The sequence below is a fragment of the Lissotriton helveticus genome, chromosome 7 (assembly GCF_964261635.1).
Source record: "Lissotriton helveticus chromosome 7, aLisHel1.1, whole genome shotgun sequence".
Lineage (NCBI taxonomy): Eukaryota > Metazoa > Chordata > Amphibia > Caudata > Salamandridae > Lissotriton > Lissotriton helveticus.
Window position 1 is genome coordinate 1,771,785,353 of NC_136068.1, and position 27,932 is coordinate 1,771,813,284.

Below are 27,932 nucleotides of genomic sequence, written 5' to 3' on the forward strand. Positions count from 1 at the left end.
GTGAGGAAGGAGCGGATCCAGTTGAGGGCCTTGTCTCGAATACCAGCATTGTGGAGTCTTGTGGCTAGGGTGCGGTGGGAGACAGTGCTGAAGGCCGATGAGAGGTCCAGTAGGATGAGGGCCACGGTTTGGCCCTGTTCGAGGTGGGAGCAGGAGTTGTCGGTGGCAGCAAGTAGAGCGGTCTCAGTGCTATGATTACTTCAGAATCCAGATTTGGAGATGACCAGGACATGGTTGGTTTCGATAAAGTCAGTTAGTTGGGAATTGATAGCTATTTCGATGACTTTGGATAGTCCTTAAGTTCATTACGTTCTTGAGGTCCGTCGGGTCCGCTGAGGGTTTCTGCAGGAGAGGGTTCATTTCAGAGTGTTTATAGTCGTTGGGGGAAGGTGGTGGTCTTGGGTGAGTAGTTGATGATTCGGCATAGCTCGGGTGCAATGGCGGAGGCGGCTCTGGGGAGATGCGGTGAGGGCAGGGGTCCAAAGGTGTTCCGGAGTGGATGCTTTTCATGATCTTTATGGTGTCGTCTGTGTTGAGTGGGGATCAGCTGTGTGGTTGCTGGCCCGGTGGTACTGGGTGTCGAAGTTATCATAGATAATCATGATCTTGTGGCAGAAGAAGGTGCTGAGTCTGTTGCAGAGGTCTTGGGAGGGTGGGTCGTCTGTGGCCTCACTATTGGGTTTGACAACCTCCTTGAAGATGCTGAGGAGTTCTTTGCTATTGTGTGCATTGTTGGTGATTCTGTCTTGGAGGGCCTTCCACTTTGTGGTTTTGATGTGGTGATGGTGTGCAGTGGTGGCTGCTTTGAAGGCAGCTTGTGCTTCCAGGGTTTTGTTGTTCATCCCTGTCTTCTCGGGCCATTTACAGGTGAGCCTGGAGTCTTGAAGTGTGAGGGTGAACCAGCTTGCTTTCTTGACATGTTTGCCAGTGGCTTCCTTGAGGGTGGCAATGGTGTCGGCTCACTTTGCGATACATTGGTGGAGGTTGCGTGCTGTGATGGTAATGTCTGAGGATGTCGGTGGTGATGAGTGGGTTGATCTTCTGTGACTCTGTTCCAACTTCTTCGGGGTAAATGGTGGAAGTGGAGGTGTGCGGTGGGTTTGTTGAAAGAGAAGTGGATCAGATGAATATAGTACATTATTGCTGGCATGCATACGAGAAAGGCAAGGGGCCCTATCCTAAGTCCTCCCGACTGATCCTTGTTTGACGGTTGCTGATACTCCAGGAGGTGACCCTTCACCATGACATTTTGTCTTGGAGAAAGGCAGAGATTGATGAAATGAGGTACCATTTCCTGTCGGATGCACTAATGCCCTTACAGTAGATTATGGACACTTATAGCATTGAAGCAGGTTATTTCCTGGTGTGTCATTCTGCACAGCATGCAATCACTACACTACACCACCACTTCATGCAATCCTGTCACACCGAAGCACACTGTAAATTATTGCAACCCTTTAGGTTTCGTTGCGCTCTTCCCACTGCAAGTCGGACAACAGGGCTAAAGACTGATGGATGACAGACCTTGAGATGCAATTCACAGACGGTCTCTGGTCCCGGGAGTTACAACATGTAAAGGAGGTTTCACATAATCCATACTTCTGTTACACGCAAATTCAATATTTGCATCAGGCACACCTCAGACTGAAAGGAATGTTTCCTAAGTCATCCTCTGCATGCCCCAGATGTAGAGCACATGAGGCAGTTTTTTTACCACATGGTTTGGGAATGCCCGGTGATGCAGCAGGTCTGGGGTGAAGTCACGGAATAACCGCCACTTTGTGGAGCACTTTTACCTGCTCTCGCTGGAATCATAAGTCACACAGATGATGGACGGAATGCAGAGCAAATCAAACATTCACCCCCAGTCAATAGATCTGGGTTAAATCCATGGCTGTGTTGCTCACCATGCCACCCTAGTTTAGTCCCAACCATATGCAAATCAGTCTTGACCCTGTGCCTCTTGGGAACAGTCCAGCCCCAACTGCCAAGCCAGGTCCTCCCTGGACCAGAAACAAGCATCCTGGGACCGGTTTCGGGGCATCACCCCTTTTCAGCCAGGCTAGTTTGAATCCAGTGGCATTCTGCATTGGCTCTGCAATCCAGATTAGGGTCTAAGTAAGTATTCAGATCTCCTCCCTATCGGATTATTGTGGGTTGCAGAGCATATAGACTGCTCTTCAACTGTTGATAAAAATCAGGGTCATCGACGTTAGGTCCATACGTATTTACAATGGTAATTTCTGTGCCAGTTAGTTTACCCTGTACCATCTTTTAGCAGCCCTTATCATCGGATATAGTGTGGGTGAGTGTGAAAGAAGTACTCTTTATAATTATTATAATAACTCCCCTTGAGGAGAATGAAGCGGCCGCACTCACCAACGCCCTACGCATGTATTCCGTAATTTGATGGGATGAGTCTCTTGCATCAGGGCTATTTGAACATGATGCCTATCTAAATATGCAAACACCTGTCAAACCTTTTGGAATTATTCAATCCTCTGACATTCCAAGTCAAAAATCAATTTTTTTTCAGCCTTGACGGTATTCTACATAATATTGCCTTTGTGTCTTACTCTTGTGCTCCAACCACCCCATGTGCACTACGCTTCGGCAGTCATATTTGTGATGCACAGCACTAAGTATGAACAAAAAAAGACCCCCATTCCCCCTTCGGCTTCAGCATCCCAATTATGCCAAAGAAATTCCCAAATAAGCAATACAACAAAAGACAACATTTCCCGTATAAAGCTACATTTCCCTCTTGTCTATGAGTTGCTTAGATGTCGGGGTGGTCCCTTGTAGGGGTAGCTTAGAACCTAAAGGTTCTGCCCGGTGTACGGGGGGCAGACACTTTATATTGGGCAAGCGTGATCATGGCATATTATGGTGATCATTCTCATTCTATAGTGATACACCTGGGTTGTTGCAATTTATACGCTGTAGGGTGTCATCTTCTCTATATATGCTATACCAGTTTGAGTTCTTTATCTACCCACATGTCTTTAAACCTGGTGTGCATCCCCTCAGAGTTTTTTCAATAACCTTACAATATCACTCAAATTGCATTACATTCATGTTCTATGTGCAATATTAGTTATTTCTGAAACTGCTACTTTCTCATGTATATTTACCATACCGCTTACTACCATTACGACGATGTTGCAGCATACGACTGCCAGTCAGTCCTTATTATGCAGCCATGAGAGCTGATTGATCCTGGTCCCACTGTTAGGTCGTTCATGGCGCACCATCCATCTTTCATTTTAATTGTTCTGGAGATTGTGCACTGGCTGATCAGTCCCGGTATCATTCTGAGTGTTAAGATGTGACTGAGTGTGGTGATCCCGGCTGGTTCCTCTGCATCTGCTTCAGAAAATCTGGGTCTGACCTCATACATGACTCTGAGGCATGCCAGGTACATCGTTGCATATGGAATGTTTGCCATGCGGAGCTTCATTTTAACATTTACGAATTCTGTGCGTGATATTTGTACAGCTATTATGAAGTCTGGATAAAAGGCCACTTTGTTCCCTTGATAGTTAATGTTCTTTTTGTCTCTCGCTAGTCTCAGTACTGCGTCCCGGTCTATGTAATTTAATAACCTGGCTATGATGCCTCGGGCCCACCCGGTGGTGGCCTAGGGGCCAGTGATCTGTGTGGCCTTTCAACAATCAGGACATGGGAGAGGTGTTCCGCTCCTAAAATATCTTTAAGCATGGCTTCAATATAGTCCTCCAAGCGGCCTGTATTTGTACTTTCGGGCACTCCAATAATACGAAGATTATTGCGCCGGGATCGTGCCTCTAATTCTTCATTCTGAGCTTTGATTGAGTCCAGCACGTTCTACATGCCTTTACATCTAGCAGCAGTTTTATTTGACTCGCCCTCCACTGAGGATATCTGCTGCTCCGCTGTGCTCAAACGGGCCTCTTGCTTATCTAGCTTTGCCGCTATACTGTACATGCGCTGCGTCAGCGTGTCTATCTTACATCAATTGCTTGTAGGCTTAATTGCTTCAATAGCAATGTGTCCTCTAGCAGTGAAGCCTTCAGTTCTGTGTCCGAGTGCACGCTTGCCGACCTTGTAGAGTGGGGTGATTCAAAGTTCAAGTGCGACTGTTGCTTGTCCATCTTGCCCATAGTTGCAGGTTTAGCTGTTACTGTTTTTTGTATATTCTGGAGTGTCGCACCAGCTGTGATCTGTCTGGGGCAAGTCCTGTCTTTTGAAGCACATCTGTAAGTTGGGTGACCAGATTCTCAAGACAAAAATCGGGACGGTTCATAGACATAGAAGTAGGACTACAGTTTGCAGTAGCGGTCGACATAAAGGTAGGACTATTTGACAGATGTCATAGACTAAGAAAAGGGACTACAATGACAGCTGCCCCCACAAACACAGATGAAGACTTACAGATGACAAATCAGATGTGTGACAAAACACCAATGGATTTTTTACCTAACGGCATGTGCATTATAGGATGCTGGGTTTTTGCTCTAACAATGCCAAGAACGGCCTCCAAAACTAGTAACTTTCAAAAATGGCTAAATAGCTTGCCCCATGCCAGAAGTTGAGAAGGGGAAGGGGAAGGGGAAGAAGGAAGAGAAAGGGAGACAAAAGGTACAATGACGTGGGAAGGACTGAAGAGCTAGGCCTGTCTGTGTCTCTGAGATGAGGGGAGGGATGAGAGAAGGCCTGTCTGTGCCTCTGAGGTGTGGGATGGGCTATTACTATAGGCATGTCTCTCCCTCTGAGATGAGGGCAGAGGGACTGGGACTGTGCCATTTCTCAGTTATAAGGCTAACTCCCAAACAGATGCAGTATTTTTTTGGTGATATCCGATCTGTGCATGCTGCTGTTGTATATAAGTGCCTCCTGTTGAGCAGCTTTAAAAATACCTCTAGGCATTGTGTATGCATCCATTTTTTGCTGTGATAAAACCCATGACATCATGGTGCTCAAAATCGTTTTACTGAGTGCATTTGATTTGATTTGATTTGATTTATAGATTTGTAAAGCGCACGTATGCCCAAGGAAGTCTTGGCGCTGGAATTGGCAGGAACGTTGAAGTTTGGCAGGACCTGGTTATACTAATACAATATATGAACAAGTCAGTTGGCGAATAATGTTGTTTTCAGCAGTCTTCTAAATGACATGAGTGACATGCTTCTCTTTATCAGGATTGGTAAGCGGTTCCAGGTTTTCGCTGTCCCTAATAGGAAGCTTCTGCCACCCCAGCGAACCTGGGTATTAATTGTAGTTTTGAATGAGCTGACCTTAAATTTCTGGCTGGCATATACCTTTTAAAATGTGTCCTCAGATACAGTGGTCCTTCACCCTGTAGGGCCTTATATGCTAGGCATTGTGATTTAAATATAATTATTTTTTCCACTGGGAGCCATTGGAGGTCTCTATTTGGGTATGTCCAGTATTAATCTATTTGCAGCATTCTGCATTTTCAATAAAAACTGGGACATATAGGGCATTGCCATAGTCCAGTCCGGAAAGGGCCAAGGTTGTGACCAGCGTTTTTAATGCATCCGGTGGAATAAAAGGGCAGATCTTTCTGATCATCTTTAAAATATCCCAGAAGGTGGAGGCAAGCTTGTTAATTTGACACTCAAATGTCAATCTATCATCAAATACAACCCCTAGGTTCCTAACCTTTGTGACTGGAATTGGGCATTCGCCCAGTTCAGCCGGCTACCATCCTGGAGACCAAAATGAGGCGTTGGACCTAGCAGCAGAACTTCTGTTCAATTTAGGGCAGTTAGTCTGCATCCATGTATTTATCTGCGACATGCAGATGTTGAAACGATCAGCTGTCTCTTCAACGTTATTTGAGACTGATACAACCACCTGGTTGTCATCGGCATAGGAGACCACTGTGAAACAACATTAACTGATGATTGCTGCCAGAGGAGCTGCATAGATATTATAAAGTGTGTGGCTCAAGGAGCTGCCCTGAGGCACCCCACATGGCAGTTTGAAAGATTTGGATGTGGATCCATCCACTTCTACTACAAATGTTCTGTCTGTTAGATAGGATGACAGTAGAGTAAGGGCGGTATCTTGGAATCCCAACTCCGCGAGTCTACCAATTAAAATGTCATGGTTGACTGGATCGAAGGCCGCTGATAAATCTAACAAGATCAAGGCGGCGTTCCATCCTGCATCCATGGTTCTTCTGAGTTCCTCTACTTCCATGACCAGAGAAGTCTCTGTTCCATGGCCTTCTCTAAACCCGTATTGTGAATGGTCCAGGAGGGGTCCGGCGGAAATAAAAGTTGTAATCTGCATGTTGAGTAATTTCTCCAACACCTTAGATGGAAAAGGAATCCTAGAGTTCGGACGGTAGCTGCTAGGTTCTTTAGGGTCCAGGTCAGGTTTCTTTAACAGAGGCGTGACTGAGGCTGTCTTCCACACTTCCAGGAACAGGCCTGACTGCATTATTTCTGTGAACACTAATCTAAGTTGCTCACTGAGTATTTCTGGGAACAGATGGAAAACTGTAGGAGGGCAGGGGTCAGATGGGGCTTCCAACTTGGTTGTCTTCACCACTTGAGTGATCTGTTCCACCATGGGCGAGGAAAAGGAGAAAACCCGTGCCGGGTGCGTGTGTATCTAGCCCTGGCTTAGTTATCTTGGAGGAGGAGTGATTGCTATCTCTAACGGTTTTATACAATGTCTCAACTTTGTTTCTGAAAAATTGTCCTAGAGCGTTACAAAATTCCAGGTTATTCATCGTCTTAGATTTAGCTGGGAGATTGGCTAGTTTTTTTACTGTAGCGAACAGCTCTGTGCTGGAGTTCTTGACCTCCAATATTTTCGTTGTAAAATATTTGCTTTTTTCCTCAATGATCAATTTCTTGTATTCTGACAGAGTATATGCATATTCAATTTTCCTCGCCTGATCGTAATTAGCTCTCCACTTTCTTTCGGACCTTCTGCATACTTTTTTCTGTTCTCTTAGTTTTTCTGAAAACTAAGGTTCAGAGTTTTTTTTGGGGCAGAAACCTCTTTTTAGGGGCTACCGCATCTACCGCTGTTTTGACTCAGGTGGTTAATCTATGAACCACAGCATTGGAGTCAGAAACCAGGCTTGGTTTAGATGCGAGTAATAGGGCCTGTAGGTTAGGGAGGTTGATTTGGGCCCAATTATGGTAAGTGACCGAGGTGGGTGTGCTAATTGATGATGATGTTTGTTTGCAGTTAGCCCGTACAGTGAGTATTATAGCTTTGCTGTCTAACCAAGGGACAGGGATAACTTCCAGAATTTTTAGCCTGGGATTAGAGGTAAAGATTCCATCCAGGGTATGTCCAGCGACATGTGTATCTTTGCAACTATCTGTCCCAATGAGAACCCTACGATAGCGTCAATAAGTGCAGTAGTGTTGTGGTGTGCTTCATTTTCTAGGTGATAGTTAAAATCTACTAATACTGTAAAATCAGAACAGTTTATACTGGATTCCAAGAAGGGACTAATACTGTCCATCAGAGAGGTCCGGGCTTTCGGTGGACGATATGTAAGAATTCATTTTAGTGTATGGTTGTTATTAAGGAGTATCCGGAAGGCTAGCATTTCACAGTCAGGAGAGCTACTGGTTGAAGATCTAACCACTCTCAGTTCTTCTCTGGAAATGATAGCTAGCCCCCCGCTTGTATGTTCTATCAGCTCTGGTCATGGTGTAGCCTGCGGGGAGTGCTAGTTTCAGCTCTGGGTCTGACACTGCATCTGCCCAAATCTCGGTTATAAAGGCCAGATTGAGCTTATGACTTTTTATCATTTCTGAGATTTCCGTGTTATGTTTTACTAGTGAGCGTGCGTTAATTAACAAAGCTTTAATCCCCTTAGTGATATCCGTGAGCGCTGGTTTTTGATGAATTGTCATGCCTTCACTCTCATGTAGGGAGTGCCTTTCTTCTGGGGGCAGTAACTGTCCAATTTTAAACCAGCATTTCTGGTTGTCTGGTTGAACTGTCCAGCTTCCAGCTTCCTCCCAGATAGGTGGTTCGAGTAGTGCATAGAAGGGTACTACAGAACAGACATGGTGTAGGTCACAGCAAGCACAGCTCGCCTGTGACCTTGTATATCTCATCCAACCATGTCCCATGAGACAACTGAATCCGCAGTTGTGTAACCACTTCTACGTCACACAGGGCCTTCAGATGTAGTAGAAATACTACCCGAGCAGGCTTGGAGGCTGCAGTAACTAGACCACATCACCACTCATTCACAACACCCGACGATTCCCCCCACACTCCCTTCAACCACTCATGCACCCTGTGCCCTCCCAGCGCTCCGAAACACAGCTGCGCGCTGAAGTCCCACACAGCGCTCTACAAAGAACAGGTGACATGAAAGAAGTAGCCAGGCTTTAAGTAGGATGAAAAAACTGGTGGGTCTCTCAAAGGGGTGTGGTCGATGTAATTAAGGGCGCGGTTTAAAACACATAAGCTAAAAGTATATGCTTACCATAGTCTCTTCCCCGAAAAATTGGCTGCTTCTGTCACTGTATTCAGATCAATAATACTTGTCAAATTACACCTACAACAAGCCAGGACTATTACCTTTGTCAGTTGTTGTTAGCTGCTTAAGATAAATAAGCAACAGATTTGGCTTTGTTGTACATAACATTGAAAATGCTCCAATTCTGGGATGATGAGACTCTGAAAGAACTCTTTGAAGGCAGTGAGGGGGGGTATTGCTGCAGCAGTAAGATTTTTTTTCATCCTGAGGGCAAAAATGGAGAGCCCAATAGAGACCCGTCTCGGCATCTGTGAGTAGTAAGCAGAGAAATGTCCCGTTTTTTAAATAGTGTTTCAGTGGGAGACACTATTTAACAAGCATTTACAATGCAATGGTTTCGCCTTTGGAAAAGTTTGAGCTATTGGCATTGTAAATGACAAAATTTGTATATATTTCAAATTAGAGAAGTGCAGGGATTCAGTACCGGACAGTTTTAAGCACTAATTGGCGTACTGGTCCAGTGACAGTCTACGCAGAGATGTTTTAAGGCATGGGCAAAGTGAGCGATTGCCTAGGACCCCACCTTCTAAAGTCCCTCTGGAAAGTGAACCTACGCTCTGTCTCATCTCTAGACATCACTCACTTGCTCTCTCTTTGCCCCAGGTCATGTTAAGGATTTTTGTAGTCACCAAGAAGACGTATTTTACCTGTTCTTGTTTCATCACGTTTCTGAAAGTTATTTTGTTATATCATGTCAACCTGAATTAGAAGAAAATAGTAAAAAAGAAATCACAGCTTTTCCGAAAAGGGGCCCCAAAATATGTGTTGTCTGGGGCGGGCCACAAAAATCCTTAAGATGACACTGAGTCTCATTGGTCAGAATAGCTGACCACTGGGGAAGAAAGGCGCACGTTGAAGTGGAGAGCTCAGTGTCCTTGAGTGCTGTGTCTGCAAGAGGCTCTAACTGAGGAAGGACCAACTCAGACAGCCCGAAAAGGAGTCGATGGACTCCGTGGGCGGACAGAGAGCAGGACAGAGACGAAAGGGGAACACCTGGGTGGACGGGAAGGAGTGGTGGGCAAACGGACAGACAGGAGTGCGGGGAGATCGAGTGAATCATAGCTGGATGATGGGTGAGCTGAAGAAACGCATATGAATTTGAATGAAGGGTTAATGGACAGGAGGACAAGCAGAAGGGTCAGATAGGTGTGAAGGATGAACAAACCGGGGGGCAAGCAGGGTTGGACAGATAGGAAGAAGGGATGGTCGGAGACAGGTGGACAACCGGAAGAGACATGTGGACAGGATGGGCATAAAAGCAGATGAACTGGTTGAAGAATGGGCAGACGGACAATAATAACGCCCGGGTGGATACCCTGGCAGACAGATGGACAGAACAGATGGATGGGTACTTAACTTGGCTAAAGCCTCTGCCTGCGCCGGACTGAGATCGCCCACTCTCCCACTCATGGTGTCAAAGACTGAGGGCCCTCGTGGCTGTCAGTGATACGGCTCAGTCCTGCTGTTCTTGTAACTCTGATCTTTTCTCACTTCGTGTATATCTTTTTCTGCTTCCTCACCTCTCCTTCCTTCTCTCGACTCTTTGTCTCTCGCGCAGAAACACTCTCTTGAGAATCCAAACCGCACCGGCCCTGCCAATCCCCTCAATGCCCCGCCACTCCCCTGTTCTCCTCACGTCTCTCTTCTTGTACCTTCTGCAGTCTTTGCTCTCTCAGAGACCCGTCTGTTCCGGTGTTTTGTCTCTTCCTGCAGCTTTCCCTTCCCCTGAGCCCCGGTGTTGTGTAATAATACTTGGTACCCCAGGGGAAATGCGTCTTCTCTGCGCTGTGCTGTTTTCGCAGCGCTTTCTTATTGGACAACTCGGGCGTCTTTTCTGTAGCCCGAACCCTCAAGGAGAAGGCATCGCTCCCCGCCTCGTAGGGGCAACGAGAAGCAGCTGCGCTCGGAGCACTACTACTGCTGCTAGAAAGCAACTGCAACCTTTTTACCCAGAACATAACAAACCCCTTCAGTGAAGGTCTCTGTGAGGCACTGCACGGGATCGGTTTGTTCACCTTCCCATCAGCTCTTATAACGGGTAACGACAGCCTGTCTGGAGAGGCCGAGAAATACAGACATCTTTATAACTGCTGTAAACTAATTACATGTTATGCACCTGAAATTGTCTGACTAAAGACCAGACCCAGGCCCGAAAACAACGCTTTAATGCGGCAAATACAGTTAGAGGTGGGGCTCAGCACAAAAGCGTTCAGAAATGTCTATTATTTCATTATTTTGCCACTTGTAGGTCCCTAGCTTGCAACAGCTTGCAGCAAAATGTACAAATCCAAATGTGCTGGTTCCTGAGCTCCCATCCCCCACTGTGGCAGCCGCGAGGGGTCAGTCACGGATAGTGTGTGATGTCGAGGTGGACAGCAGCGGAATGGCTGATTCATGGGATGTCTGGACATCAAACAAAAGAAAGCTACCACATGCAAACAGCAGCAGCCACCCTGCCACTGCGTCTTCTTCACATGTCTGGTGGCTCAGGCTTTTCCGGAGCATACCCGGTTCCCGGAGCAGTTTTACTCAGATAATCTAAAGCCCATATTTTGGAAACACTTGGACTGTGCCATCTCTTTCACGGGAAGGTGAGAGGGTCGTTGTTTCACGCACTGACTTCTCATTGAAGAGGGAGAACTTCAAAGCCATTTCAGACACACTGCTGACGTCATTCCATTCTCCCCTACTATGCACGGACAGCGGGAGGGGGGCTGGTTAACGGACAGCGGGAAGGGGGGGCGGGTGAAAGGGCTCACGGACAGTGTGAGGGGGGGCGGGTGAACGGGCTCTGGTCCGGTGTAAACTGTGGGGTTCCCAACATCCAGGTTAAATCCAAGAGGCACAGGGCGAGGAGAGCAGCGGGGAGGGCTGCCATGGTTGGTCTCCTGGGTTCTCTGTGCGGACCGGCGCTGCTCTCTGCCTCCTGTCCTGTCTCTACGGCCCCTGCTCCAGACTGCACTTAAAACCGTGGCTGCGGGCTCTTTCCTGCCTGTGAGTCACTGCAGCGGGGCCTGGGAAGAGTCTGCCGAAAGTCACCAAGCCCCCTCTAACTCCGTGACAGAGGAGAGCTGCGGGCGGGTAAAGGACAGCGGGAGGGGGGCGGGAACACGAACGGTGGGCAGGAACGGGCACACGTGTGTAGGCCAGTGCAGGAAAATAAACTGGGATACCTCCCCGTGAAAGTAAAAAACACTAAACAGCAAGCACTCACCTGGACTTCCTCCGGCGCTCCAGCCGACTCCTGCAAAAGCCAATTCCAAATGAGAACAAGTCAGGTCCCGGGCCGCGCTGTGATTGGCTGACGTCACGGGGGTTTCCCGGCCGGCAGCCAATCACAGCGCGGCCCGGGAATGACGTCACGGGGGTGTCCCGGGCCGGCAGCCAATCGCAGCGCGGCCCGGGACAAAGGGGCGGGGCTTAAAAAAAGCACCAGAAACGCCCCCGAATCGCGTTTTCGAGAGAAAACGCGATTGACAGCCTCTGCCTCCCAATGGCTAGCCTCCATTTATGGAGCTAGCCAATTGGAAACAGAGGCTGTCCTAACCTCACTATTAGAAACAACAGATTTCGATCTGGGAGTGGCTTCGCCCCTCGCCAGGTTACGAAACCTAAAAACTAGTACATTTCTCTGTTTAACCCGGGAACTGCACAAAAAACGTGACATTTCTGTAATTTATAGCAAAGTGTTGGGAAACCGGGACACTGCTCCGAAAACTGGGACAGTCTGGGGAAAACCGGGACATCTGGTGACAATATCTATCAGCATTCCATGTACTTTACAATGTCTCAGGAAAGCTAAGGTTTCATGGCAACACAAATATACACAGACTTCAAGGGCTATCTAGTGGCTGTTTACACGTCATCGCTATTGCAGTTTAATCTCCATTAGGATTGACTACCAATGTGCAGCAGGCAGGAGACAAACAGTTAGAAATGGGAGTCTCTAGTTGGCAGAGGTAGGTGCCTTTGACCATATAGGGACCCTTGCTTCTAGTCAGGGTAAGGGAGATACACACTTTAAATAACCCCTGCTCACCCCCATGGTAGCTTGCCATGAGCAGACAGGTTTATCCTAAAGGCAATGTGTAAAGTATTTGTACCAACACTCACAGTAAAAACTGTGAAAACACCACAAATTGACACCACACCAGTTTAGAAAAATGTAATATCTTTATCTAAACTACACAAGACCAAAACCACAAAAAACCAACATACAAAACTCAGTAGAATATCTTTAGAAAGGTTGCTACAAAAATATACTCGTAGATGATGAAATGTGACTCATAAAGTACCTGGGATACGTGACCCAAAACAGACAAAAGGGTCGCAGAGACGGCGATGCATTGACTCTTCCTGCACTCCGGTTCCGATGCGGCAAGATGGCGCCTCGATGCATTGTGACGATCCGGTGCGATGCGAGAAAATGGCGTCTTGACTGCAATGCGACAACATAGAGGCGATGCGTGCATGCCCGACGGATGTGCGGCGAAATCTGTGGTTTTCTGAGCCGCGACAGGCTCTGCGACACGCTTCTCCGGTGATGCAATGAAATCCTTGGTGACTGCGACACGCTTTTCCGGTGTTGCTGCGGTGATAAGAAGCAGCGCGCCTCCTCAGCAGTGTGACTGCCCTGTGACATGCTTCTCCGGTGATGCGATCGCATCCGTCTGTGCGGTGGCATGTTTCTCCGGGGATGTGTCGGCGAACAACGGCAGCGGCAACACGCTTTACGTCGTGCTTCCAGCTTCCTTCAGTAAAAAGGCCTCACATGCAGTTACAGGCCCTCCTGGCAGCCTGGAACTCCCAGCAAGGAACTTCAGGGAAGCTGGGGGTGAAGTCCTTTTGTGCCTGGGACTTCAGAAACAGGAGGCCAGCTCTTTTCAGGCCCTTGGAGACTTTCCTTCAGAGGGACACTGCACACAGCAAAGGCCTTCTTTAAGCAGGGGACACAGCACACAGCAAAGTCCTTTAGTTTTTTCCTCAGTAGAATCAGCAAACTGCAGGCCAACCCCAGACACACAGCAAGAGCAGTACTTCTCCTCAGTCTCTTCAGCTGATTTTCTATGGCAGGGATTCCTTTTGATCATGAAGTAGTCTTGGAAACTTGTATATCCCTGTGTTTCCAGAAAAGGAGGCCAGCTCTTCTCATGCCCTTGGAGACTTTCTTTTCAGGACACAGCACACAGCAAAGTCCTTTCTTCATACAGGGGACACAGCACACAGCAAAGTCCTTCTCCTTCCTTTGGCAGAAATAGCAACTGCAGGCCAACCCCAGACACACAGCAAGGGCAGTTCTTCTCCTTCAGCTCTTCAGCTTTTCTCCTCAGCAGAGGCTCCTCCCTGATTCCAAAGTAGTCTAAAGTTCAGGGGTTTCAGCTCTCATACTTAAACCCCAAGCGTCTTTATTCTCTATTTGTGAGGGGTCCTGGACCCAGTCCAAAGCAGTTCTGGGTGCACTCTGCCAGTGCACAACTTCTTCCTTTGTTAGTGGGGTCCAGGGTCATCAGACACACCACCGAAGGTGGAGCCAGCATTGTGGAAGGCAGGTACAGCCCTATTCAGGCCCAGGTGCTACTTCTCCCACAACTTCAAATGCAGATAGGTCTATTCAGCCTAGTGCTGACTCACCCAGACTCCTGGAGCCACCCCAGCCCCTGTCACTCTCAAACCAGACAGTCAATCCACAAACAGGCAGAGGCACACAGAAAGGTTGAACAAGAAAATAGCCACTTTCTAAAAGTGCTATTTTCAAATACTGAATTTAAAAACCAGCCTTCCTAAAAGATGTGTTATTAAATTCTGAGTTCAGGGATACCAGATTCCAATTTTCTATCTTGCTTCTATGGGAAGATATGTAGGTAAATATGTTACACAGCATTCCTCATTCTGTCCTATGGGAAAGATAGCCTTTCAATAGTGAAAAACAAAATTGGCAGTATTTCACAATCAGGACATGTTACCCACACTAGTACATGTCCTACCTTCACATACACTGCACCCTGCCCAGGGGGGCGTACCTTAGGCCTACCATAGGTGTGTCTAATGTGTAAAAAAAGGGAAGGGTAAGGCCTGGCAAGTGGGTGCACTGACTAGGTCAACATGGCAGTTAGCAAACTGCACACAGGCACTGCAGAGTCCCTCTGATGCTTTCCTGCCTCAAGCGCCCAGAACGAATTTCCTGTAGGCCAGTAGCAACCCTCCTTGCTTAGTTGAGAGCGCTCTGAGCTGTTGCTCTCGGATGTCGCTGGCCGATCAGCAATTACTTCTTGCTTTTGCCTACCTCTTCGCAGCTTTTTCACCTTGATCGGTGTCTCCCGCCTACCACTGCAGTCAATAAGGCATTTTATGGCCTCTGGAGTCTGCCCATGCGGCGGATACTGCTGGACTTAGCTGTCCGGCTGGCAGAGCTGCACTAATATGCGACCATCTTATCGTGGGCTCCCTAGCCCCCTTAATGGTGCAAAGATTTAACTCATGTTGTATAGTGCAGTCATCACTCCTCCTAAAAATGTATGGACAAGCCCATGCCAAATGAATAAAACTTGCCCCTCCGGCTACTTCGATTTGCCCAATTGCTTTTTAGTCCTGGGATAATACTGAATGAGATGATTTCCTGAATAACTGGATTTATGTTTCTGGTTGTGTTCTGTATATACGAAAGGACATTGCCCATGTACAGGTATACAACCAATGGCCTGCCAGCTATGTAAATTCCTCTATGTGCATGTAGCTGCCTGTACACAAAGGCCAAGGTTAATACAGCAATGACAAATAGGAGTGGTGACCAGTGGCATCTCTGTCTGGTGCCACTGCCCATTGATAAACTCTTTTGTCCAAGGGGCTCCTACGGAACAAGATCATTTTAATAAAATGCCAAACCAGACCCGTTCCAGTTAATACCTGAAACATATGGCTATATCAGAGAGTCAGATACTTTATTAGCGTCAAGAAAAAGAGACACTGCTGGTAATTGAGGATCTAAATGGTGTATTACTGTTGGGAGAGTACTTAAATTTAACAACGTTGGGCGGCTGGGTATAAAATCAGTCTGGTCTGGAAGTACCAGACCTGACATAAGTGGTTTTAGTCTACTAGCTAGGATGTTTGCAAACATCATATTGTTAATGAAAAGCAATTACTATATGATGCACAGTTGCCTTCTGATCTGTCTGGTTTGAGAAGTACTAACTACATGTCCTTTCATGTCATTGTGGGAAGTTCCCCTTCCAGAATAGCTCCTTCATACTCCTTACACAGTTGGGGGCTTATCAAATTAGCATAGCATTCATAAATGGAATTGTAATCCCATCAGGCCCAGGTGCCTCACCACTCTAGTAAATCCTCAAGGTAGACAGGTGTGAACCTTTCCAATCATGCAGGTGTGATATCATTAAGATAGTTTGCAAATCTGCTGCGCTGTAGTAGTGCCTCTAGACTGAACTCACAGTGGCGAGAATATATGCAATATTTCTAAGTGTACTGCATAGCATTCAACTTTGTATTCTACATTCCTCTAGTCTAAGGACCTGAGTTTTGTGAGTGTGCTGTATTCCTAAAACCTTGCACTACAAAAAAAATCCCCCCTGTTGGGTGGATCGAGAATAGTGTTAACCTCAATTTCATGAGGCAATGTGTCCCAATATAATGTACAAATCAACATATCAAAATACAGTCAAATAAGAAAAGGTTGACTCAATGAGTGGGATAAAGGGCAGAATTAGAAGTTTTATGAAGATTTATTACAAAAATGCAAAATGTACAATACAGAAATAGCGAACTGCAAATACAACTGATCTCATTTAAATGCATAAAGTCATTGCAAACAAGGCTCTCTTTAAAAGACCAATGCAGAGCAATAGGTAAAATCCATAAAAGACCATCAGCCAGATTCATGAAGCAAAAATCTTACTGAGTAGGTTAGGGCTGCAGTGTGTGTCGAATGTGTGTGGTTTACTGAGTAAGTTAGGGCTGCAGTGTGTGTCGAATGTGTGTGGTTTACTGAGTGATTTAGGGCTGCAGTGTGTGTCAAATATGTGTGGTTTACTGAGTGATTTAGGGCTGCAGTGTGTGTCGAATGTGTGTAGTTTACTGAGTAGGTTAGGGCTGCAGTGTGTGTCGAATGTGTGTGGTTTACTGAGTGATTTAGGGCTGCAGTGTGTGTCGAATGTGTGTAGTTTACTGAGTAGGTTAGGGCTGCAGTGTGTGTCGAATGTGTGTGGTTTACTGAGTGATTTAGGGCTGCAGTGTGTGTCGAATGTGTGTAGTTTACTGAGTAGGTTAGGGCTGCAGTGTGTGTCGAATGTGTGTGGCTTACTTAGTAGGTTAGGGCTGCAATGTGTGTCGAATGTGTGTGGTTTACTGAGTAAGTTAGGGCTGCAGTGTGTGTCGAATGTGTGTGGTTTACTGAGTAAGTTAGGGCTGCAGTGTGTGTCGAATGTGTGTGGTTTACTGAGTGATTTAGGGCTGCAGTGTGTGTCGAATGTGTGTGGCTTACTTAGTAGGTTAGGGCTGCAATGTGTGTCGAATGTGTGTGGTTTACTGAGTAAATTAGGGCTGCAGTGTGTGTCGAATGTGTGTGGTTTACTGAGTGATTTAGGGCTGCAGTGTGTGTCGAATGTGTGTAGTTTACTGAGTAGGTTAGGGCTGCAGTGTGTGTCGAATGTGTGTGGTTTACTGAGTGATTTAGGGCTGCAGTGTGTGTCGAATGTGTGTAGTTTACTGAGTAGGTTAGGGCTGCAGTGTGTGTCGAATGTGTGTGGTTTACTGAGTGATTTAGGGCTGCAGTGTGTGTCGAATGTGTGTAGTTTACTGAGTAGGTTAGGGCTGCAGTGTGTGTCGAATGTGTGTGGTTTACTGAGTGATTTAGGGCTGCAGTGTGTGTCGAATGTGTGTAGTTTACTGAGTAGGTTAGGGCTGCAGTGTGTGTCGAATGTGTGTAGTTTACTGAGTAGGTTAGGGCTGCAGTGTGTGTCGAATGTGTGTGGTTTACTGAGTGATTTAGGGCTGCAGTGTGTGTCGAATGTGTGTAGTTTACTGAGTAGGTTAGGGCTGCAGTGTGTGTCGAATGTGTGTGGTTTACTGAGTAAGGTAGGGCTGCAGTGTGTGTTGAATGTATGTGGTTTACTCAGTAAGTTAGGGCTGCAGTGTGTGTCGAATGTATGTGGTTTACTGAGTAGGTTAGGGCTGCAGTGTGTGTCGAATGTATGTGGTGTACTGAGTAGGTTAGGGCTGCAGTGCGTGTCCGGTGTCACCGCAGAGGGGACTGTGGTCAGTGGATTTGGAGAGAGTCAAAAGTCAGCAAGGTTACATGCTAATCAGGCCAGCATGGTTTGCAGTGACTGCTAGGAGTCAGTGAGTTTACAGAGAGCCCCCTCTTCGGTCACAGGCTGCTCTGAACACAGGCACGCCTAGAAAACAGGGAGCCCGCCCTCAGCAGCAACAGAATCTGCCATCTTTGTCCCCAGCAGGCCCTTCCCCTGCTGTTGTTTAATCAGCAGTTTTGCAGAGATGAATGGCAGTAGCAGCAAAACACTCTACTGTTTGTGTGTCACTACACTGTCCGAACCCCGATATCTTACTGGAACATGTGGTATGGTAACAGTTATGTGTTAAACTGGTGGCTCAAGGAGCTATTGTGCCTACTCCAAGGATCTGTGTTTGCGCCCCCATACTCACATGTTCACTTGCTCGATTCCACATCTTCTGAGGTCACTAAAATGAGTACCATTTATCTGAGGAACTTTGACCATTCAATAGCACAAACCAATTCTGGGGATTGTACTTGCACTCTACTAATATTGGTGCTATGGTTGTAGGTAATAAAAATGAAAACTCCATCTACAAACAGTGGTGCTGTGTTCCGCTAAACAGGCAGGTTGGCTTTATATTTGGAACCTTTGTGTCCTTTTTAGGGCTCGCTCTGCGATTGCAGGCCAAAGGCCTGCTGTCGCAAAGCGAGACTATTGTAATCAATCCGGCTTTCAAGGACTAAATAGGAGAGGACAAGAGACTGGCACGCGCATGCAGCAGCCTGTCGGAATCGGATCAGGTGGCGCGCAGCACCACGCTCTCCGATTCCGGCAGGCTCTTCACAACACACATAGTGTCCCCCCCCCCCCCCCCCCCGCCGAGCGTACACCCCTGCTGAGCATACACCCACGCCCCCCCTTACACACACAACCCCTACCTCATATCGGCGTCTTCGCGCTCCCTTGCCCCTGCTCCTCTGGGGCGCGCGCACCACTGGTTTCGATTCCCTCGTCGGCTCCTCTTCTATTCCGGGTTTATTTCAACAGCCAATCAGGAGGCAGAACTCCTTTAAGAAATGCTCCCTCTCTGGTCCGCTATCATTTTAACTGCACGGTGCGTCGTGCACCCCAGCAAAAACGACAGCATGGGCCAATCACCATTGTTAATGAACAAACTTCTAATCTTCTGACACTGCTCTCAGTCACGCGTTGGTAATATTCGAGAGTCATCACTGGCATTGCTGATATCACAGTTTGCGAGTGAAGGCTAAATGTCAGACATAAGTGCCTCACTGTCTTGTCCCTTTTCTCTGTCTCTTTGCGCTGGCCTTCTGTGAAGCTGTCATCCTGAGTAATGTCCCGGCTGTCACCGAAGAAGGTTTTTAAGCAGTTGATATTTAACTTTCTATCCGCGTTCTGTAAAGAGCAGCGCTGATGATAGAGACAGCACACCTGGGATCCCGGCAACAGGGAACAGGGTGTCAAAAACTAAAGGAAACTCACTCGAGAGAAAGAGTCAACAGCTGCGGCTGCAGAGGGGGGAACAGGGGTTAATGCGGACTCCGTGAGCCCGGGGTGACTCTCTGCCTGTTCAGAGCGCCTTCTGCCCTGACACGGTCTGTCCAAAAGTCATTAGATTGGTCATCTCCGTCCTTCCGTGTGTGTGCCCCGATGACTGTCTACCCATCACGCACCCCTCTTTCCTCACACACTATCTGTCCCTCCACTCAGTCTGTTCATTACTCATCTATCTGTCAACCGAGTCATAGTGCTTGCTTGTCATCAGCATCCTGTTTGTCCTGACACCTCTGCCCGTCACCAACATCCCCTGTGTAAACCATCTGTCTGCCTATCCTGACGCGTTCTGCCCATCACTCACCCCATGCCTGTTCGGACAGTCCCTCTATCTAAAACCCACAGCCTGCGTCCCTGATACAACCCACAGCCTGCGTCCCTGATACACCGTCTCGCTCTTCCTGTTCTAATACCACGACACGAGATCTGTCCATCGCTTCCTGCCTGGTCTACTGTCGGTCCATCACCCCTGCGCCTGCCTATGTCCCGTCACACTGTTTCTTCAGTCCCCATGTGTAGATCTCTGACAAGACACATTACCTGCCCATCGCTTACAGGCCGCACCCCAATCCCTTCTCTTCATCTCATTTTGTTGGTCTCGTTATTTTTTTTATAACCAATCCCGTCTGAGCTCTACCACATACGCAGCTACACCGTATCTGAACGCACAAAAACACACTCTTGGCACTCACTAAGCGCACACATTGAACATGCACCAACTACATAAAGAATATGCCATGGCTCAAATAGACACACTGCACAACTACACATACCTCGCTACATAAGTACAACACACACTCTGTCAACCTCCCAAACCATACACACACTGCACATACACTAGCAAAACTATAAATGCACAGGCACACATCCCCACACCGCAGCTACTCACACAAAACACTGCCACACATATTGACACGAATTCCACACGTCTACTCCCAGACGTGTATACAACCAAGATGCACCACATAAATAGGCACACTAAACACACACCTAAGAATCCCCCCACACATAAACACTATTCATAGGCAATACACCACAGAAAACCCCACATAAACCATATTTGCACAGAGAAAAGCACGCGTGATATACAGATGCATCCACATACACAGGAGCCACACGTCATTCATGGAGACTCTGCACATCAGGTATAACGAGAATTTCAGCTGGACGTTCGAGGGCGTTGGCTTCTCTTTCCCTCCTGCTTGCTACCCCCTGCAACTGGCTCCAGATACGCGTCACCTCCCCTTCTGCGATTACTTTATTTTGATGCTGTCCTCACCCCCTTCACCTGTAGCTATGATTGGCAGGGGTGAATCTTTTGGCGAAAATTGTGCTGTTATATTTTGTACAAAGTTCTCTGTATCCTTTATGTATATTGTCGTATTTTATGGGGTAGACTCGTGGTTGGCGAAAAAGCAAGTAGACGCATTGGCATCAGACAGTCAAAGTCAGACAAACTCTGGAGTCAGTTCTACCCCAAGCAGGGTCAGTGGTACAGTGGCAGTCAGGGAGGTTTTGAGGGGGAGTGCTAAAGTGACTTTTCCTAGGCGTTTTCCAGGTACTTCATCACAGTGCCTTGGGAATGTTGGGGAGATCGGGCCTGCCAGGGGACCAAGTGATTGTGTGGTTGCCCAGGCCCAAACCCTAAAAAGATGCCTTGGGGAAGGGGGTCATATTTAGGGGTTTCTCTCGCATGGTTTTTATAACTAGTGGCTGAGTTTACAAGTTGGCCAAGCTCCCCTTGGACTGGGGAGTTGGTGAGTTTTTACTTTGAAAAGATGAAAGAGGCCTACGGATTGCAGCATGGGCCCCCAACCACTTTATTGATTCTGAAGGGCCACCTTGACTGACCAATTTCAGTGAAGTGGATCGATATCTAGTATCTGTAAAATAAGTCATGTATGCATTCATATGCTGTGTAATGGCTGCAAAAATGATTGGTGATTTATAAAGTGTTTTGCAAATAAATATAGCCTGAAACTATGTTTCTCAAAATCCAATGCAGAGAGTCGTGGATGAGTTATTGTGAAAGGGAAATGAGTCTGATGGGCAAATGTGAGGATATGGTTGGGTTTCTTTGTCCTTAGTCTTCCCCACACCTGACTTGGAGAGTCCCTCATCTACGTGGCATGGAAGTAGGCTTGTGCTGTGCATCTACAGTGAGTGTAGGGGAGTTGAGTAGAAGGGTGTCAACATAGGTTCTGGATATGTGATGTATGAATAGGTATGGTTGCATGTCTGGTGGTGTTTGGGAGGCATGTGCTTTTGGTTTGTGTGTGTCAACAGCATACTGGCGTATGTACGGCTTATTTTGGGTTTCTTACAGGCTTTGCAGAGTTTGTGCATCTGGTGCATGTGCACACGTGGTATGTGTGTTGGGTATCTATGTTGTGTGCATATATGGTGTATGTTGTGTGTGAATGTTATGTTTGTCTGGTGTAACATGCGTTACCTGGCACCTCTGCAACGCTGTCCTGTCGACCCTGCAGCCTCGCCCTCCAATCAGGAGGGCAGCCTAGATTTGACATTGCTTGCACTGAAATGTAATAATTGCCACAGCAGTTGTCGTTGGTCCCTGGCGCCCAGTTCAGGTCCCGCCTTTATGCAGGGGTCTGCCATGTGGCAGTGGCATGCCCCTTAATCTATATATTAGACACATCTATGAAACAGGTTTGTGTGTTTTCTTATGAAAATAAGCATTTTGGGTTGTATGAAACCGCATCCAATATTGAGACAATAAATGAGATTTCTCCCCCAGAGGGTACGTTAGTTTAACTGGTGTAGCATAGACCTTAGCCTTGGTACCGGAGGGTGTGATAATGCAATAACACATACGTTGAAATTACTACCTTTGCTCCCTTACAGGAATCCATAAGTATGTCATGATCTCATACTGATCTTTTTAGGTCGAGCTCGAAAGCATACGAAGCATGCTGGAGTCCAGCTCGACAACTATAGCCGTCCGTCTCCTGGGAATCTGAGACAGGGGCCGGGCATGAGCGTTGACTTAACCTCGTGGGCGCGCACGCCCAGCCCCTGCCTCAAATTCACAGCAAGACAGGCTCTCGCCCGCACGCACACACAGCCACACTCACGCATGCGCACACACATACACCCACGCAGGCACACAGACCCACATATACACACGCAGCCACACTCACGCATGCGCACACACATTGCCACGCGCACACACTCACCCCCCTTTCCCCCCCCCGCACCCCCCGAACACGCAGGGCTTACATACACACACAAACGCGCACACACACACCCTCCCAACCCCACTCACCGGGCACACGCAGGGCTTCCATCACTGGGGGAGGGCACCGTCAATGTGCCCCGACGCCCCCCCTCACCGGGTCTGTTATACTCCTCTCGTCCTGTTCCTCCCTGTGTCCAGAATCCGCAGCCCTCTCCGTTGTTTTTCCGCCCCTTCACGCCTCCTTTCTCCCGCCCAGAAATCCGATTTGCGTGTCAGGCCTCGCTCTTGCTTTTCTAGGCGGCATGTTTAGGGTTTCTTTTGCGTGCCACTCCTCGCTCTGGCTATCCATTGCTGTTCACAAGCATTTGCAATGCAATCGGTCTTGCATTTACTGCGAGTTTAAGGTATTGGCATTGTAAATGACAATGCTTTTTATTTTCCAAAGCATAAATAAAAGGCATTGTCATTTACAATGCCAATAGCTCAAACTCGCGTAAATGCGAGACCTGTTGCATTGTATATGCTTGTTATATATTGCGAATGCCCCTTTCAATGTTTTTAAATATTCAATTCTCCCTGGTGGGTTGTTCCCCGTGCCTTGATCAATTTTAGGTTCTCAGGGTCCCTCTTCTGTTTTTTGCCGCTAAACAGGCAGAACACAACAAAAGGCAGGACCACAGGGACAGCATGGCTATACAAATATCCAATCCACTTGGAGACACCATTGGCCTGAAACCCCCATCGTATGGCCATGCAGTCTATAATAACTGCTGACTGGCACCACTGGCGGACTCAGCAGCTATGACCTGCCTGCTGGAAGCAGGCATGGCGACCAGCTGACAACCTGCACCCCTGCATTTAATATGGCCTAATTTCTGACACTGTGGAGTGTGTCAGCTATAAAAACGAATGGCATCCACTTAAAAGATCCCCTCTCCCAGAAACCTCTGAAGGCAACATTGGAGATGATAGATCATTGCAGGATTCTTGTATCCTGGCACCTTTTGGAGAAGGCATGTAAGGTGGCAGGGCTGTACTTTTAGAAGACCCGGTGGCAGAGTACAGAATGAGGTAAGATAAGAGAAGAGCTGACAGGAGAAGGGTTAATTAGGGAAGAAGATGGAGGATGGACTGGAGTGGAGGATGGGACAAGTGTGAAAGGGAGAAGGATGGGGAGGGGACAGGCTGAGGAGACATGGATGAGGGAAGATCAAGAGTTGAGTTGAAGCGCTTTTTCGGCGAGTAGCACGCTACTCTGGAACCCATAAAGGATTAGTGGTGAATTAGTATAGTGAAAATATGAAAGTAATTTGAGTGCTGGATATGTTAGTAAGATTATTTGGATTGAGAAGGATAGTGGAGGGATCGAGAAGAGAAAAAAGTTTGCATTTATATAACGCTTGCTACCTCTGAAGTGGGTTTTTTGGCGAGTAGCACGCTACTCTGCAACCCATGCGCATTTTAAATCTATCTAGCCCAGCTGTCTTAGACAGCTGAGTTAGAGACAACATAGGGCTCCAGTGTCCCCGGGAGCGCCGATGGAGGCCGCTCCGTCCAATCCTGGCGCTCCTTTCATGCTGCATGAGAGCAGTACCAGGATTGGTTACTACAGTTTCCTGGGTCCCGCGTTGGAGCCTGCCTGGAGAAGGCCCAAGCGAGGAGGACGTCGTGCCAGGAAGGTAAGTGCAATTATTTTTTCAACTTTTACTTTTGCCCTCCTCCTGGCCTCACCACCCTCCTTACATGCCAGCTGCCACTGAATAGATACGCTACCTTAGGCCTCTAACCACTAACAAGTAGAGAGGGAAAAGGAGCAATAATGTAGAGCAGCAGTGTGCAGGTATATGTGTGCGAGGGGGTGGATTTAGAGCTTAGTGCACGGTGAACCAGGGCAAGCAGTGACAGCCTGGAGACTGACCATCTTCTCCAGAGTGTCAACAATGAGACCTTCAATGATCCTACCTAGGACCTTTTGTTTTGCTGTGACCACGGGGGGATGAGGGGGTGGCATAATGGCCAGAGCTGCCGACTTTAATACTGGGGAACCAGGTTTAAGTCTCGCCGTTGGGTCAACATCCTGTGATTCTGGGCAAATCACTTAAACTCCCTGTGCATACCATCATAATCATAAAATCTTTATTTCGGTAAGATACCATAAAAGCACAGATAAAAACGTAGAGCAATAAGTGACATTCAAAGTTAGACATAAAAAAACTTTACAGATCACAAAAAAAACTAAAGCAAATAAGTTTCTAATAAAAACAGTAGGCACAGGAGGATTAATCACTTGACTTAACCATGGGTAGTTAAAACTATGCGGATACGCCACATGGCTGCCAGGAAATGTGAAACAGCAAAAACGATGGGTCCGGGTTAAGATGGTTAGTGTTTAAGGGTGTTGGGGTATTTTAAGGAGTAAGGGTGGGTTATGATTATGGGGTGCAGGGGTATTTAAAGGGAGCAGGGTGGGATTCGTTTTTAGGGTGTAAAGGGTAATAAAATAAAATAATAAATAACAAGCATTGGAAATGCAATAGGTCTCGCAATAGAATAGTTAGACATTTTTCTTTTTGCAAATGGAAGAGTGGCGTTGCGTGGATGAGTAGCGTTGCGTGGATGAGTGGCGTTGCGTGGATGAGTGGCGTGTGTGAGTGGCGTTGCGTGTGTGAGTGGCGTTGCGTGTGTGAGTGGCGTTGTGTATGTGAGTGGCGTAGCGTGTGTGAGTGTCGTTGCGTGTGTGAGTGGCGTTGCGTGTGTGAGTGGCGTTGCGTGTCTGAGTGGCATTGCGTGTGTGAGTGGCGTTGCGTGGATGAGTGGTGTTGGAATGCAATAAGTATCGCATTAGAAAAGTTGTAGTTATTGGTCTTGTAAATGACATAATTTTTTTTTTTTTGCGATGTTAAAATTGCTATATTGATGGCTTTGTCATTTACAATGCCAATAGTTATAACTTTTGCAAATGTGACACCTATAGCATTTGGAATGCAACATGTTTAGTATTTACGTGACTTATATGGCAGCTCTGGTCGTTATGCTACATCTCTAGATAGTTTTATCTTCCGCAAATGTGACACCTATTGTAACACAATATGTGTTGTGAGGGTGAGTGAGGGTGAGGGGATGAGGGTGAGGTGTTGAGGGTGAGGGGTTGAGGGTGAGTGAGGGTGAGGGTGAGTGAGGGTGAGGTGTTGAGGGTGAGGCGTTGAGGGTGAGTGAGGGTGAGGCTGAGGTGTTGAAGGTGAGTGAGGGTGAGGAGTTGAGGGTAAGTGAGGGTGAGTGAGTGTGAGGGGTTGTGGGTGAGTGAGGGTGAGGATGAGTGAGGGTGAGGGGTTGAGGGTGAGTGAGGGTGAGGGTGAGTGAGGGTGAGGCTGAGGGGTTGAGGGTAAGTGAGGGTGAGTGAGAGTGAGGGTGAGTGAGGGGTTGAGGGTGAACGGTTGAGGGTGAGTGAGGGTGAGGGTGAGGTGTTGAGGGTGAGTGAGGTTGAGGGGTTGAGAGTGAGTGAGGGTGAGGCATTGAGGGTGAGTGAGGGTGAGGGTGAGTGTGGGTGAGGGTGAGTGAGGGTGAGTGAGGGTGAGTGAGGGTGAGGCTGAGTGAGGGTGAGTGAGGGTGAGGGGTTGAGGGTGAGTGAGGGTGAGGGGTTGAGGGTGAGTGAGGATGAGGGGTTGAGGGTGAGTGAGGGTGAGGGGTTGAGGGTGAGTGAGGGTGAGGGGTTGAGGCTGAGTGAGGGTGAGGGTGATTGAGGGTAAGGGGTTGAGGCTGATTGAGGGTGAGGGTGAGGGGTTGAGGGTGAGTGAGGGTGAGGTGTTGAGGGTGGGTGAGGGTGAGTGAGGGTGAGGGTGAGTGAGGGTGAGTGAGGGTGAGTGAGGGTGAGTGAGTGTGAGTGAGGGTGGGGGTGAGTGAGGGTGAGTGAGTGTGAGTGAGGGTGAGTGAGGGTGAGGGTGAGTGAGGGTGAGGTGTTGAGGGTGAGTGAGGGTGAGGGTGAGTGAGTGTGAGGGGTTGAGGGTGAGTGAGGGTGAGGGTGAGTGAGGGTGAGGGGTTGAGGGTGAGTGAGGGTGAGGGTGAGTGAGGGTGAGGCTGAGGGGTTGAGGGTAAGTGAGGGTGAGTGAGGGTGAGGCAGAGGGGTTGAGGGTAAGTGAGGGTGAGTGAGAGTGAGGGTGAGTGAGGGGTTGAGGGTGAACGGTTGAGGGTGAGTGAGGGTGAGGTGTTGAGGGTGAGTGAGGGTGAGGGGTTGAGGGTGAGTGAGGGTGAGGGGTTGAGAGTGAGTGAGGGTGAGGCGGTGAGGGTGAGGGTGAGTGTGGGTGAGGGTGAGTGAGGGTGAGTGAGGGTGAGGGTGAGTGATTGCGAGTAGCAAAAAAATCGTATGGAGCCTGGGGCGTAGCGCAGGCTCCTGCAGGGGGAGGCTGGGACAGGCTGGGGTACCCCTTGAACTCAATTTCTACGACTATCCCTGAGTTGTGAGAAACTGGTGAGGGGGGGGATTCGGAAGGACGGGGTGACATCATGTAGATTTACACCATGGCATCGTGCTCCACAGCAAGCGAACGTCTCCCACAAACGGCAACATAGCGCGGCACAAAAACTCGGACTCTTTCCCCTGAGGGAAACGCGCACAGGCCTGCAGAACGGCTTATTTCCACCCTGTCAGAAATGGCACCTCAGCATGTGCCTTCCCTCGTCACTGAACAGGGCATATTGAACAGGGTCGAGGGCTGAAGGGCTGGCAGCTCGTCCTGTTCTCTTCCGTGAATGTCTAGCTGATTTGTCTTGCCAATAAAATATTATTTAACCGGGAGATGGAAACGTGCAGAGAAATGGATAGAGAGTGAGCGGAGACAAATGGAGGCGGGGGCTGGGGAGAGCGAGGGTAGGGAAACAGACAATAGGAAAAAGTAGAAAGAGGAAACATGCAGCAATGGAGAGAACACATCAGAAGAGCAGCTGTAAAATGGGATTGCGAGAGGGAAAATGAAAGGACATGTGGGACAGAGGAGAAGAGCACGAGGTGACCCAACAGGAGTAGATGGGTACTGGGGAGACATGACAGAAGTTAGAGATTAAATAGGTGCGACGGGGGTAAGAGGGCTGAGATATAGGGGTGCTTAGAGCGACGGAGATGCAGGGAAGGAGAGTGACGGTCACAGAAGGGGAGAGGTGTATAGAGATGGCGGGAGGCGGACGAGGAAAATGGTTAGAGAAGGAAAGATGAAGGAAGCACGAGGGAGAAAAGGAAGACGTAAGAGGGTGAAAATGTGTAGAAAACAGAAAAGATTAATAGGTGGGGGAGAGGGCTAGCGAGGGGAGAGCAACAGAATAGACGATCGTGATTAGAGGGGGAAAGGAAGAGAGATGAGAGATCGTGGGACGGAGGTGAAGAGAG

At 48.0% G+C, this 27,932-nt stretch overlaps 1 long non-coding RNA gene across 1 annotated transcript in view; it reads right to left on the reverse strand.

Moving 5' to 3' along the window:
* Positions 1 to 27,932, reverse strand: part of LOC144770756 (uncharacterized) — a 79,895-nt gene that overhangs the window by 27,528 nt on the left and 24,435 nt on the right. The window lies entirely within an intron of this gene.